The sequence below is a fragment of the Eleutherodactylus coqui genome, chromosome 5, assembly GCF_035609145.1.
Source record: "Eleutherodactylus coqui strain aEleCoq1 chromosome 5, aEleCoq1.hap1, whole genome shotgun sequence".
Taxonomy (NCBI): Eukaryota; Metazoa; Chordata; class Amphibia; order Anura; family Eleutherodactylidae; genus Eleutherodactylus; species Eleutherodactylus coqui.
In genome coordinates, this window is record NC_089841.1 from 41,143,626 (window position 1) to 41,158,858 (window position 15,233).

Below are 15,233 nucleotides of genomic sequence, written 5' to 3' on the forward strand. Positions count from 1 at the left end.
TATGCAATACAGATGTGTCTATTTAATGTGCTTCTATCAGGATGGTTTGGGTTTTGTGCAAGTAGCAGAGCTGTGTGGGCAACTACACTAGGAGCCAAGAAGAAATCTGATTGGACACCCCCTCCTGGCCGCAACCCCACTTTGGACAAATATATAGACTCCTTTAGACATGTGGTGCAATCTACTATACTGGAGAAGCAGAAAAAGGAAGCATTTAATATCAATATGCTGGAAAGAAGGGCCATCCATGCACTCAAAGACAACAAGGAGCTCACCATTAAGCCTGCAAATAACCCAGAGTTTGAGGGGGCTTTCTGTAGATGGCTCAAGATATCAGGAAAATGGCAAGTTCTATACATTCAGTGGTCACACAGAATAAGGTAACAAAAGCAGAACCATTTCCACCTCATGTGTCAGCACGGCCTGTGACTGAAGCGTGTAGAGCGGCAGAGGGGAAGACAGCAAACATATAGACAGATTCCAGGGATGCCTTTGGAATAGCACACGACTATGGGCCAATATGGAAGGCAAGAGCTTTCCTCACTTCAAGTGGGAAAGGATGCTCAGACAGTGAAACAACTCATGGAAGTTCTTATGTTACCTACACAGCTAGGGATAATTCAAGTAGAAGTGCATACCAAGGAGGACAGTCTAAAAGGAAATGCACGTGGGGATGTCTCTGCCAAGGCAGCTGCAGACAGACCTAGGGTGGAAGGGCAAATCAATGTCCAGGCTGTGACCTTGACTCCTCCGGTGAGCTGTGATATGTCAAGTCTCTACAAAACCAGGCTACACAGTCTGAAATGGGGAGCTAGACGAGGGCAGGGGCAAGTCAGACGGGCACCGGCCTGTGGGGAAGAGACCACTGATTATGTCTCCCTCATGCCCTCTACTCAATCATAGCCCACTGTGCACACGGACAAACACATCGGTCCAAGACTGATATGTGTCACCTTGTGTCTCACATTGGATTACTCCTGGATTCAGCATGGTCGCAGCCAGGTATACCCAGGCGTGTGTGACCTGTGCTTTACACAATCCAGGGAAAGTAGTGAAAACACCACAAAGGCATACACCTAGGCTGCTCTACTCCCTTGCAAAGGTTGCCAATTGGCTACATACAGTTGCCAAAGACTGGCAAATATCAGTATGCCATTATCTGTGTTAACATCTAGTCAATGCCAATCAGGTATTGACTGGCATTGCAAAAGCAACAGCCAAGATATTGTTGAACGAGGTAATTTGCCAGTATGGGTTCCAGAGACAATATAAACCAAACACAAGCAAGAATGCGCCACAGGGTTAATCTTCGGGTTATCCACTTCATATATACGATCCTCGGACTTCAAGGAGAGCTGCAGAACATAAAGAGGGCTTCTCTTAAATTAGAGAGCCCCCCAAGAAAAGAGACATATGCACTATACTTATTAGAGAAAACGTCTTTGCGCCCAATGATATAGCAGCCAAACAATAGGTCTATCCAGGAAAAATCTACAAGTGTAGAAACGACACTGGACAGGAGGGGGTGTGATGGTCAGAAACCCCCTCCTTGAAGCATCGACTCCACAATAGGAAAAGATACACTGGGATCCATGGGGATAAACTCCAGTACTTTTTATTCTTTTCTGATAGGCGGCTTCCAGTGAGTGTACCAGGGTGGTGTGGGCTCTGTGATGCTGCGCCATCAGGGAAGCAGCTTCACGCGATACCCAAAATATTTGTAGAATGCTCATGTGGCAGTAAATATATAGGGAGAACGACAAATAATTTACAGACCTGATTTAATAAACATAGATTTAATATTAAAAATAATTACCAAAATCATAGTTTATCAAGAGACTTTGGAGAGAAACACAGTAGCCAGCACAAAGGATTAAGAATTACCCCACTCAAGCATACTATGTCTAAATCCATCTCCAAATTGAGGAAGAAAGAGATGTACTGGATATTTCGTCTGAAAACATTAGTGCCACATGGGTTAAACGAAGTCTTAGAAAAAATCTAGAAAAAATATTTAGAATATTAATAGCCGCTAATAGAATGTTATCCAGTGATTATAATTTTACTGCATTGTCTCTTTAACCCCTTTTAATTCCACGTTGAAGGAGAACTCCTCCCCACTGATTATGTCACTGAACACCGTTTAGGGGACATGACGGACGCCTCTATGTAAGTTTTTGTATATATATATGCACCTATATGTATTGTTTTGTTATATGTGCTTGACAAAGGCACAAATTTGTAGTGCCGAAATGCGTAGCAATGCAATAAAATTTCTATACATTGCACTACCGTGTATGGACTAGTGCCGCTTTGTACCCTTTGAGCGCGGTGCCTTTTTATATACTTTGGCTCAGTAGTCATAGTGATCCTCACAGTGGCCTCAGTAGTCATAGTGACCCTCGCAGTGGCCTCAGTAGTCATAGTGACCCTCGCAGTGGCCTCAGTAGTCATAGTGACCCTCACAGTGATCTCAGTAGTCATACTGACCCTCACAGTGGCCTCAGTAGTCATACTGACTCCCACAGTGGCCTCAGTAGTCATACTGACTCCCACAGTGGCCTCAGTAATAATAGTGACTCCCACAGCGGCCTCAGTAGTAATAGTGACCCCCCACAGTGCCCTTGGGGGTAATACTATTGCTGCTGGGGCTGATATAGGGGACACTAGCTCCAGTACTAAAAGAATCACCCCCTCCCCAAAACCAAAATGCTTACCCTTCTCCTGGTCTTCCAAGCCCCGCTGCTTCTCTTCTCACTGCTGCTGCCGACGGAAGTGTGTGCACCCGCAGCAGCGCCTCCTCCCTTGACCTCTTCTCCCACAAAACTAAGGAGAAGAGGTCAGGGGAGAAAGAATCCTGATGCACACACTGCCGTCAGTGAGTGCATCCGGCCGTGGCAACGCAAAGCGATTACCAGGCGGGGAGCTGTGACACCCCTGCTTGTAATCGCCTTTTTGGTGACCAGACATCCTGTGGGACAAAAGCAGGGCAAATTGCTGTCTCACTGGGGTCCCGGAGGAAAGCGAGACACAAGGTCCCAAAGCCGAACTGTCCTGCCTAAAATGGGACTTCTGGTCACCTTAGACAATAGAAAGTGACAGATGTACCCACTTTACATTGGAGATTATCAAAGAAATCATGGAATCTTTAGGAACACAACAGGCTTTTCATATTCCCTACCACCCACAAAGCAGGAAAAAAGTAGGGAGGATGAATGGAACCCTCAAAACACATGCCCAGTAGGAAGACAGGATTGTCTCCCTTTGAGATCCCCTTTGGATCAGCTCCCAGGACAGGGCTGTACTTTCCGCAGGTGTTGCAGATGCAGCATGATACCCTACTCGGTATTTCCAGTCTCTGCAAAAACATTTAAATCTGTTGAATAAACAAGTATTTACTTGCCTTCCAGATCCTGACTTCATGCATGCAACACACTCTCTGGAGCCAGGAGACTGGGGGGGGGGGGGGGTTAAAGAGACGTGAGAAACTCTGTGGAACTACAATACAAGTACTGCGCCCGCTAGTCACTGCATGAGAGTGACTGAGAAAGGAGAGAAATCATGTGTCATTATATGATATCCTCTGTAAAATAAGAGTAATGGTTGACCTTATAATAATGGCAACAAAAGGAGGAGATGTATTGACACCATGCGGAGTGTTAGTTAAGAAAGCTGAGATTACATACGCAACGTCTGGGGAATTGGGCATAAGCCTCTCTCTAGCAAAGCCAGAATCCTGCTTTACACTGAAGAGGAGCAAACACCCCGAAATAGCTGTCTGTGCATGGAGTCTGGCTTGCTTTCAATTCCCGGTCATTGTTACAAGGCTTGTATAAAGAGTTCATCTCCCTTATTAGGGTAAGAAGAGAATGGTGTGGCACCCTCCTGGGAGGATTAGGTACTGGAGTGGGTGTACTGAACTCAATTGATATGGAAGTAATGAAAAATAAAGTATCTCAGGCGGGAGCAGATGTGGTTCAGGCAGTAAAAGTGCAGGCCCACTGGATGCCATCTATATTTTTCCCTCAACATATAATGTGGCGCTATGATAAAGATGTGTTAAGAATATTTAATTTCATGTTTGCTATGTAATTTAAATTGTTTGGTGCTGTTAGGAGATTTATTAATGCTACAGAATGTAGTCTTCAAGATATATATACTTCATGAAAGGGGCCTCGTGTGCCGCAAAGTGTTAGGCATCCCTCACACAGACGGTTTTGTACAGCGTTAGTGCTGCATTTTCAACACTGCGCTAAACGCTTTACAACGCTCCCATTCATTTCAATGGGGCTTTTCACACAAGCGCCAAAACGCAGCATTTTCAACGCTGCTCTTTGACAGAGATGCATGTTCTATCTTTGGCCATTTTCAGCCCTGCGTCGCCCATTAAAATGAATGTGCAGCAGTTTTAGCGCTGCTGAAAACGTGGCACAACTTTGTACCACATTTTTGGCAGTGCTCAACGCAAGGGCTAGCTGCACAATCTAAAAAAAAATAAAAGAATACTTACCTAGCTGCCGCCATTGGGGTCCCCACTACTGCGCTTGGGAGTTCGTGCAGGCTGCCAGATACGAGCTAACACTCAGCGGCCTCAGCCAATCAGAGCAATCTTTTGCTGGAGGAGGGGTCTTCAAACTCCATCACTGGCAAAAGATCCTCTGTCAGTGATGACAAGTGCCGGGAGCTCAGGAGAACAGTGGCAGTGACGGGGGCTGCGGCAGCTGGTAGCTAGGTACTGATTTTTTTTCCTCAGCACCCTTGGCTGCCTTTTCAGCTGTGCTGAAAACGCAGCAAAAAGTTGTCAAAAATGCATGACAATGCTACTGAAATTGCAGTAAACGCAGCATTGAAAAACGCTGCATTTCTGCAAACGTCTGAGTGAGGGAGGCCTTAAGGCAGCAGAAATGCACTTCTGAGCTCAAGCTCACGACTTGAAGGTAGCTGGCTCAAGATTTGACTTTCATCCTTCCAAGATCGGTAAAATGAGTAACAAGCTTGCTGGGTGGTAAAAGATGTTTGGTGAAGGCAATGGCTTCAGTCTGCCGAGGAATCAGTCATGACTTGGTGATTGCACCCGGGGACTTTGCCTTTACCATACTTCATGAAAGGGAAAAAGCTCAGTGTCATGGATGGGAGTGAGGGAACCCCGAACAGTCCCGCCTCTATCACCGATTTATCACAGATCGACTGTTCCGAGCTCCTCGCCGCTATGGCCGCTTGTCGTGGCACAGCCTCAATCGATCGCTCTAGCAGGATTCCAAGCATGGAGTCGTTAGAATACACGTGGATCTATACCCAGCTTTCCCAGGCTTTTGCACGCATGCAGACCGAAAGCTCAGATCCCTTCCTGATCCGTTCTAATGGTCCAGCACCCTGTAATACCCTCACACACGCTGCCACCACCAGCTGGTTTAAGGAAGCTGTAACCCAGACAACCCAGACTATGAGTTATGCATGAAAACTTTGGAGTTATGGTTCATTTTAAAACGGACAAGGCTTAAATAATAAATTGCAGATTTATTCTAAAAAAGACTAGAAGTAAAAATATACATATATATACAAAGGATATACAAATAGATTGTTACATGGGAGTATAAGGATCCACAGGTATACATAACAAGACAGTATTTTAACATAAAGCAAGGAGAAAAGTAAAAGAAAGATACCAAACTTGGGATACCCAGCCCAAGGTTCTGATTGGCGGAGTTTCTGGAAACAAAACGGGACAGTCCATATGCTGCAGCATACCTCTGTGCTCTGGCACATGGCAGAGGAAGCTCCCCTGCTTTAACCCCTTCATGACATGGCCTATTTTGGCGTTGAGGACCAAGTGATTTTTTGGTATTTTTCCATCTCCATTTTTCAAAAGCCATAACTTTTTTATTTTTCCGTGGACGCGGACGTATAAGGGCTTGTTTTTTGCGTGGCGAACTGTAGTTTTTATCGATGCCAATTTTGGGTACATAGACTATATTGTAAAATTTATTTATTTTTTTTAATGATAGCAGAGAGAGAAAACGCATCAATTCTGCCATAGATTTTTATTTTATTTTTTTACACCGTTAATCATGCAGCATAAATGAGACTTTCCATTTTTTCTGCAGACCGGTACGGTTACAACGATACCAAAATTCTAACATTTTTTTTAGGTTTTCCCACTTTTCTGCAATAAAAACCCTTTTTTTAAAAAATCTTTTTTCTATTCTAAATTGCTGCATTCAAAGTCACGTTACCTTTTTATTTTTTGATGTACAGAGCTCTATGAGGGCTTATTTTTTGCGAGACGAGCTGTAGATTTTATTGGTACCATTTTGGCATACATACGACTTTTTTGATCACTTTTATTGCGTTTTTAGTGAGGCAAAATGCTAAAAATGAGCATTTTGCCTCAGTTTTTTTAGCTTTTTTTTAGCGTTTTTTTCGGTGCACAGTCAAAAGCATGTGCAACTTATTGTACGCATCGTTACGGATGCGACAATACCAAATATGTGGGGTTTTATTTTTTTTTTACCTTTTTTTATGCTAATCTGAGAAAAAGCATAAAAAATTTTTTTTTTACTCTTTTTTTTACATTTTTTTAAATTCATTTTTTAAATCTTTCTTTTTTTTTCACTGTTTGTGTCCCTCTGAGGGACTTTAATCACTGCCCTGATGATCGCTGTCATAAGGCATGGCAGAGCTACTGCTCTCCCATGCCTTATCGCTCATACAGCGATCTCAGGCATAGGCAATACAGGACGCCAGTGTCTGGCGTCCTGTTGCCATGGTGACAGGCCGGGCTCTCGCGATGACATCGCGAGTTCCGGCCGGAGACACAGAGGGAGCCGCGCTCCCGCTGTGAACTCTTTCCCTGCCGCGATCTACTTAGATCGGTAGATCGCGGCAGGGAAGGGGTTAACAGTGGCGGGCGCATCTCTGATGTCCCCCCGCTGCTACAGCGAGACGCCGGCTGTGACTGACAGCCGGCTCCCGCTGCGGGATAGCGCTGGATCACATATGATCCAGCGCTATCTCCAGGACGTAAGTTTACGCCCTGTTGCGGGAAGTACCCCGCTCCCAGGACGTAAACTTACGCCCTGCAGCGGGAATGGGTTAAGGTCTTCTCGGACCACACATCCGGCCTCCTTTCAACATCACCGAGTGGTGTGTTGAATGTATGCGTAGCCCACTTCGATGAAAACCCAACCAAATTTTTGGGCCATCTTTCTTCCGGAAGCGCTCCCATGGAAAAATTACAGCTGCCATGCTGCATATCAAAACACCAGCTGTCTGTGGGTACTAAACAATTTGTGTAGCTGATGAACTACTACGCATATAGGCCATTTGGTGGGTCCCAAGGGTCGCACATTGACGGAACTGGATGCATTAGGTCTGCAGTGCCCTCTCGGTTAAAAATATAATCACTGTTGCTCTGGGACCTTTCTGTGATCCATAAACCCCTATTATAGATTTCCCCTATGGTCACTGGTGACATAATAGTATATACCGTTCCACCCTGCGCTATAATAGTATATATCACTGCACCCTGTCCCATAATAGTATGTACTGCTCCACCATGTGCCATAATAGTACGTACCACTCTAGACTGCCCCATAATAGTATGTACCCCTCCACCCTGGACCGTAGTAGTATGTACCACTCCACCCTGCACCATAATAATATGTACCGCTCCACCCTGCGCCATAATAGTATGTAGTGTGAGGGGTTAATTATAGTTTTTCCTCTCTCAAATAAAAAAAGAGAAAATAGTTTTAATTTCCCTTTTATTATTATTTCACTTTCTTTCTGATCTTGTTCTCACACGAGTTCTTATCTATCCTCCCTTTCTCTCACACGAGTTCTTATCTATCCTCCCTTTTTCTTCCCTTCTGGGAAAGTATCCTTGAATACTTTTTACTTTGATAAACTGATCATAATATGTTGATGTACTGTCCTGGGAAACCAGGTGTCTTTGAAAGGAGTATTATTAATTGTAAATCTCCAGATGTCCAGCGACCTTGGACATGCGCAGTAATTAAATCATTACGTAAACAGATTTCCTCTATAACGTCTGTAACTCTGCTGAATTAAACTTCACTTCGCTTCTTGGCATCGCATGTCGTATGTGGTCGTCCATTTGCGTCGTCTATGAGTACTCATATCTAAGACTAATTCGGAAGCAGACAGCATCAGCTGAATGGTCTGATCAAAGACCCCCCTAACAGTAGCACTCCACCCGGCACCACAATAGTATGTACCCCTCCACCTTGCACCATAATAGTATGTACCGCTCCACCCTGCTCCATAATAGTATGTGCTGCTCCAACCTGCACCACAATAGAATGCACCGCTCCACCCTGCACCATAATAGTATGTACCACTCCACCCTGCCCCATAATAGTATGTACCGGTCCACCCTGCACCATAATAGCATGTACCGGTCCACCCTGCCCCATAATAGTATGTATCTCTCCACCCTGTACCATAATAGTATGTACCGGTCCACCCTGCCCCATATTAGTATGTACCACTCCACCTTGCCCCATAATACTATGTACCGCCCCACCCTGTACCATAATAGTATGTACCGCTCCACCCTGCCCCATAATAGTATGTACCGCTTCACCCTGCACCATAATAGTATGTACCGCTCCACCCTGCCCTATAATAGTATGTACCACTCCACCCTGCCCCATAATAGTATGTACCACTCCACCCTGCACTGTAATAGTTGGTCACGGGAAGCTATATAGCTCATGTAAGCCGCCATGGTGTTACCTTTATTAATGTATCAGTCTCTGGAAATGTTCCCGCACCGTCCCTTCTGGGTGGCAACAGTAATGTACAGATGACCCCACATACTAGTGGCCGAGATCGGCAAGAACTCAGATCCCAGTCATTTAATACTATGTATGCTGCGCTATATGGACCATGGTATATAAAAAAGGGAGAGACTCCATCTGTCACCCCATTGGCCGCCCCTGCAATCATGTGGTGCCTATGGGAGCTTATTTCACACAGGTGGTGAAGGGCTAATAATGATCTGCCATGAGAAACACACAGACCTCCACCTGCAGGTATACTAACATCTTCTACTGCACTTATGCCACAAACACAACCTGATTGGTTGCAGAGCCCACAGCAGCTTTCAGAACCTGTGATGACATCACCATCCTGTGGTCAGTCATGTGTGGGAGGAGTCAGGGATCACATGACCAGGAGGGGATCAGTGTACACAGGACTCTGCTGAGCTCCTCGTGAGCTGCTAATGGAGATGTGACCTTTCATAACAGGAAAACCCTCTGCTGCCTGCTGTATACAACTTACCGTACTACGCATTACACACACAGCTCTGCTACACCGTACACATTACACACACAGCTCTGCTACACCATACACATTATATACACAGCTCTACTACACCATACACATTATTTACACACCTCCACTACACCGTATACATTATATACACCGCCCCACTTCACCGTACAGATTGTATACACAACTCTACTACACCATACACATTATATACGCCATTTGACTACACCGTACACATTATATACTCGGCTCTGCTACACTGTAAGCATTACATACACCACTCCACTACACTGTACACATTAGTGAGATTGTTCTCAGTAAGAGAAACCAAGTAATCTTTTAGATATGATACCTTTTAATGGCTAACAAAAATACATGATGTTTCAGTGAGCTTTCGGGTCTTCTATCAACCTTTCAATCAGGCTAAAAGGAAACTGGTTTGGATGCGGCACATATACAATATACAAATGCAGAGATGACACCCCTCTTGATTTAAATACAATAAATTTGAGACTGTTTTGCACTTAAAACAGCTGAGCGATAAATACTTAATCAGCCCACTGAGCTCAGAATTGTTTGGCAGGAGGACATTTCTCTTGACCTTCTTCAGACCTTTCATATTCTCCACTTATGCAAGAATACCAGGTCACGGTTCATTCCATTCTTGAGGGTATCAAGCATGGCCATAAATTTATACTCCCAAATTCTTCGGTGACACTGTGACTTGAAGTTGCCCTTCAGTATGATAACTCTCATCTACTCTATGCTGTGTCTATGACCACAAAAATGTTTTGCCACAGGGAATTCTGTCTTTCCCTCTAATTGAGTGGCAATGAGATCTCATCCCGGCTCCCAGTTTTTGTCCTGTTTCCCTGATATAAAGCCCCCAACAGGACATTTACTGCACCGAATCAGGTACACAACATTGGATGTGGAACATGTGAATGTGTAGAAATGAAGGTTGAGTAGCATCACCGAGTGGTTGTGTAGCTGATAACTACTGAATAAAGGTTGAACCACTCAGTGATGCTGTTCAACCTTCATTTCTACACATGTGTTCTGGGACTTTGAAGTCAGGACCCCATCTGAGCTTCATAACAGTGGTATCTTATTTGGAGTGCTGCTGTCTTGTGCATATAGTTTCTAGTGGAAAATGTGAATGTCCCAGGGATCTTTTAGTCCTGTTGTGTGTTGGGGATCTGTATCCTGACTGCAGTCAGTACATGTGAACAGATCTTGCAGCTCCTTACCTTACAGGAATAAGTTCCTTTTTGTGTGGGTAATGCACTCCTGATTATGAAGTTCCTCAAATTAGGAGGTTGCCTATAACATAGGAGGGGAGGGTCCGGGAATATGGTTTTCAGATGGTCATCCTTGTGTAAGGTGTAATGGAGTTTCTTTGCAGTCTTCCTTAGTACCTCTAGCTGTGAATTGTAGATAACTACTAAAGGCACACATCCATTTTTTCCTTCTCCTTGTTTTGTAGTAGTTGATTTCTGGGTATCCTGGTGGCTCTGTGTGATTTGGTCATCTATTGAGGTGGGATGGTAGACCTGATTTATAAATGTCTTTTTGAGATTGTGTAAATGTTCCTCTCTGTCTGTTGGAGCAGATCCAGTTGTATCTGATGGCCTGGCTGTAGACAATGGACTTTTTGATGTGTTTAGGATGGAAATTGTCCCATCTGAGGTATGTGGGTCGATCGTTCGGTTTTTAGTATAGGGATGTCTGTATTGAGTTGTTCAAAATTTTTATGCTGGTGTCCAAAAAGTTGATTTCTGTATACGAGTTGCTTAATGACAGGTTTATGGTGGGGTGAAATGCATTCAATCACTCATGGAATTTTATTAGTTCTTGTTGGTCCAGATGATTATGATGTCGACAATGTAGCAGAAGTAGGCCAATTGTTTGTTGGGGCAGGAGGCCAGAAAGTCACTCTCCAGATTTGCCATGAAAAGGTTGGCATATTGCGGTGCTATTTTACTGCCCATGGCGGTTCCGGTGAGTTGCAGGTATATCTCTTTGCCAAAGAAGAAATAATTGTGTGTGAGGATGACTCTTGTGAGTTGTAACACCGATTCAGAGGCAAAGTCATTGTCCTCAAGGTGTGCCTGGCAAGTGGTCAGTCCATTTATGTGTAGGATGTTGTTGGATGTTGAACTATAAGGACTCCACATTCATGGTGGCCAGGATTGCGCCATCTGGGAGGGGACCTATGGTTAACAGTTTGTTCAGTAGGTCCGTGCTGTCCTCAAGTAGCTGGTTGTATTCCTCACCAGTGGTTTGAGGACACCTTCTACCCATCCTGAGATTTTTTCAATGAGCATTCCCATACTTGAGATAATTGGCCTTCTTGGGTTGCCAGCTTTGTGTAGTTTCGGAAGCATAAAGAATACTCCAACCCTGGGGTTCTCCGGTATCAAGTCCAAAACTCTTGTGGAGCCCATAGATAGACTTCTAATGACCCTTCTCAATTCCCTCACATATTTTTAAGTCAGGTATTGATCCAGTCTGGCGTAGTATCTGGTGTCCATCAGTTGTCTGTCTGCTTCTTTCATGTAGTCTGATGTATTCATGAGGAGTATAGCACCATCTTTATCCGCAGGCTTAATGGTGAGCTCCTTGTTGTTTTTGAGTGCATAGATGGCCCTTCTTTCCTGCATATTTATATTAAATGCTTCCCTTTAATGCTTATCCAGTATAGTAGATTGCACCTCATGTCTAAAGAAGTCTATATATTTGTCCAAAGTGGGGTTGCGGCCAGTAGGGGGGGTCAAATCAGACTTCTTAATCCCTGGTTTCTCCTGTGCTTGAGTGCTTGGAGGTCCTGTATCCTCTTTGTCATGGAAGAACTCTTTCAGCCTTAGTTTCCTGAAATATTCTTCCATGTCACTGCAAAGTTCTATTTTATCAAGCATTTTGGTAGGACAGAATGACAGTCCCCTGGAGAGGACACGGAGTTCCACATTAGTGGGGTTGTGAGATGACAGATTAATAACATAGCTGATTTTTCCTCTGTTCGTCTCCTGTTGGGGGTTCTGTTCCATCATGCCAGACTCGGATCTTCCTGATCGGTGTTTGAGTACAGGCCTGCTCTGGACTCGGGGTGTTCCCGATTGGTGTTTGGGTACAGGCCCGCTCTGAGTCAAAGTCTCTGGAGTTTATTTTCCTTGCTCTTAATAAGGCAGCATTGTAGTGTTGTGTAATAGTATTGCATTCTCAGTTTCAAGTCCTCTGTGTGTTCCTTAAAGTCTGTATCTTCATACGGGCCTTTTCTTTGTTGATGTAGAGGATGTGGATAAGGTGTTTTCGCAGTCTCTCAGAAATCCTGTTGCATAGACATTGTGCATAAGGCCTCCTTCACACAGCCGACACGGCATCGCCACGAGAAAATCGCAGCAATACCGCATCGCTAGTCCATGCGATATCACTGCATCTTCTCATGTCAAAATACCGCGATTTTGTAGCGCTACAAAGTCACGTGACTTTTTAGCATCACATGTCACTTGAAATATAAGCTCTACCTCAAAAATATACTCTAATGGCACAATTTTTTTTTTTTTTAAAGCGTACATCACCTTAGAAGGGCTGTCCAGGGCTCTGCTGCAGCTTCTTCCTAGTCCCCGGCACTTGTCTTCTTCATCTCTTCTGGCCGGGGATTGAAATTCCCACCTCCTGGAAGCACTGGTTTTGATTGGCTAAGCGTCAGCCAATCACAGCCAGCGCTTCCAGGAGGCGGGGATTTTTCAATCTCTAGCCAGAAGAGACGAAGGAGAATAGTGACGGGGACCCAGGGAGAATATGTGGCCACTCTGACAGCGCCAGAGAGGTGATGTATGTGTTTTGTTTTGTTTTTTTCTTGCAGCCAGAACTTAGATTAGGGCTTTGACAGAAGGATTTCCTACTGTCAAAGTTGCACCGCACGAAAATCGTGTTTTCGTGCGATGCGATGCAACAGAGAGGAAGGCTCCATAGAGAAACATGGGCTACAAAACCTCGCGTGTCGCGAGCATATCACCAGACCCGCAAAGTTTTTGTGTCGGGTTGTTGCATGCTACAAATCATCGCATGTGTGAATTATCCCACAGAAAAGCATGGGCTTCACATACACGCAATTTGTAGCACTGTAGCAACGCTACAAAATCCCGCAACCTTGTCGCCCATGTGAAGGAGGCCTAAAGGGTATACATATTCCACAGCGCTTACAAAGCAAGGGGAAACAGATACAAAAAACAAAGATACAAAAACTACTGTTACATGTAGTAATCGATTGATGGAAACAGTAGGGGTGAGGGGCCCTTCAACGAGCTTACATACTACAAATAAAGGTGTGATACAGAAGGTAAAGGGGCTGGAGATGTGCACAGTATGACAAGATGGAGAGTGAGGGATGCTATAGTAGAGCCGTGTATGTAATGTATACGGGGTAGTAGAGCTGTGTGTGTAATGTATATGGGGTAGTAGAGCTGTGTGTGTAATGTATACAGAGTAGTGGAGCTGTGTGTAATGTATGTGGGGTAGTAGAGCTGTGTGTAATGTATACAGGGTAGTAGAGCCGTGTATGTAATGTATACGGGGTAGTAGAGCTGTGTGTGTAATGTATATGGGGTAGTAGAGCTGTGTGTGTAATGTATACAGAGTAGTGGAGCTGTGTGTAATGTATGTGGGGTAGTAGAGCTGTGTGTAATGTATACAGGGTAGTGGAGCTGTGTGTAATGTATACAGGGTAGTGGAGCCGTGTGTGTAATGTATATGGGATAGAGCTCTGTGTTTAAAGTATACGAGGTAGTAGAGCCGTGTGTAATGTATACAGGGCAGTAGAGCCGTGTGTGTAATGTATACGGAGTAGTAGAGCCGTGTGTGTAATGTATACAGGGTAGTGGAGCTGTGTGTGTAATGTATACGGAGTAGTAGAGCTGTGTGTGTAATGTATACAGGGTAGTGGAGCTGTGTGTGTAATGTATACAGGGTAGTAGAGCTGTGTGTGTAATGTATACAGGGTAGTAGAGCTGTGTGTGTAATGTATACAGGGTAGTAGAGCTGTGTGTGTAATGTATACAGGGTAGTAGAGCCGTGTGTGCAATGTATACAGGGTAGTGGAGCTGTGTGTGTTATTTATACGGAGTAGTAGAGCTGTGTGTGTAATGTATACAGGGTAGTGGAGCTGTGTGTGTAATGTATACAGGGTAGTAGAGCTGTGTGTGTAATGTATACAGGGTAGTAGAGCTGTGTGTGTAATGTATACAGGGTAGTAGAGCTGTGTGTGTAATGTATACAGGGTAGTAGAGCCGTGTGTGCAATGTATACAGGGTAGTAGATCTGTGTAATGTCTGCGGGGTAGTAGAGCTGTGTGTGTAATGTATACAGGGTAGTAGAGCCGTGTGTGTAATGTATACGGGGGAGTAGAGCTGTGTGTGTAATGTATACGGGGTAGTAGAGCTGTGTGTGTAATGTATACGGGGTAGTAGAGCTGTGTGTGGAATGTATACGGGGTAGTAGAGCCGTGTGTGTAATGTTTACGGTGTAGTAAAGCCGTGTGTGTAATGTATACGGGGTAGTAGAGCTGTGTGTGTGTAATGTATACGGGGTAGTAGAGCCGTGTGTGTAATGTATATGGGGTAGTAGAGCCGTGTGTGTAATGTATACGGGGTAGTAGAGCTGTGTGTGTGCAATGTATACGGGGTAGTAGAGCCGTGTGTGTAATGTATATGGGGTAGTAGAGCTGTGTGTGTAATGTATACGGGGTAGTAGAGCTGTGTGTGGAATGTATACGGGGTAGTAGAGCCGTGTGTGTAATGCTTACGGTGTAGTAGAGCCGTGTGTGTAATGTATACGGGGTAGTAGAGCTGTGTGTGTGTAATGTATACGGGGTAGTAGAGCCGTGTGTGTAATGTATATGGGGTAGTAGAGCCGTGTGTGTAATGTATACGGGGTAG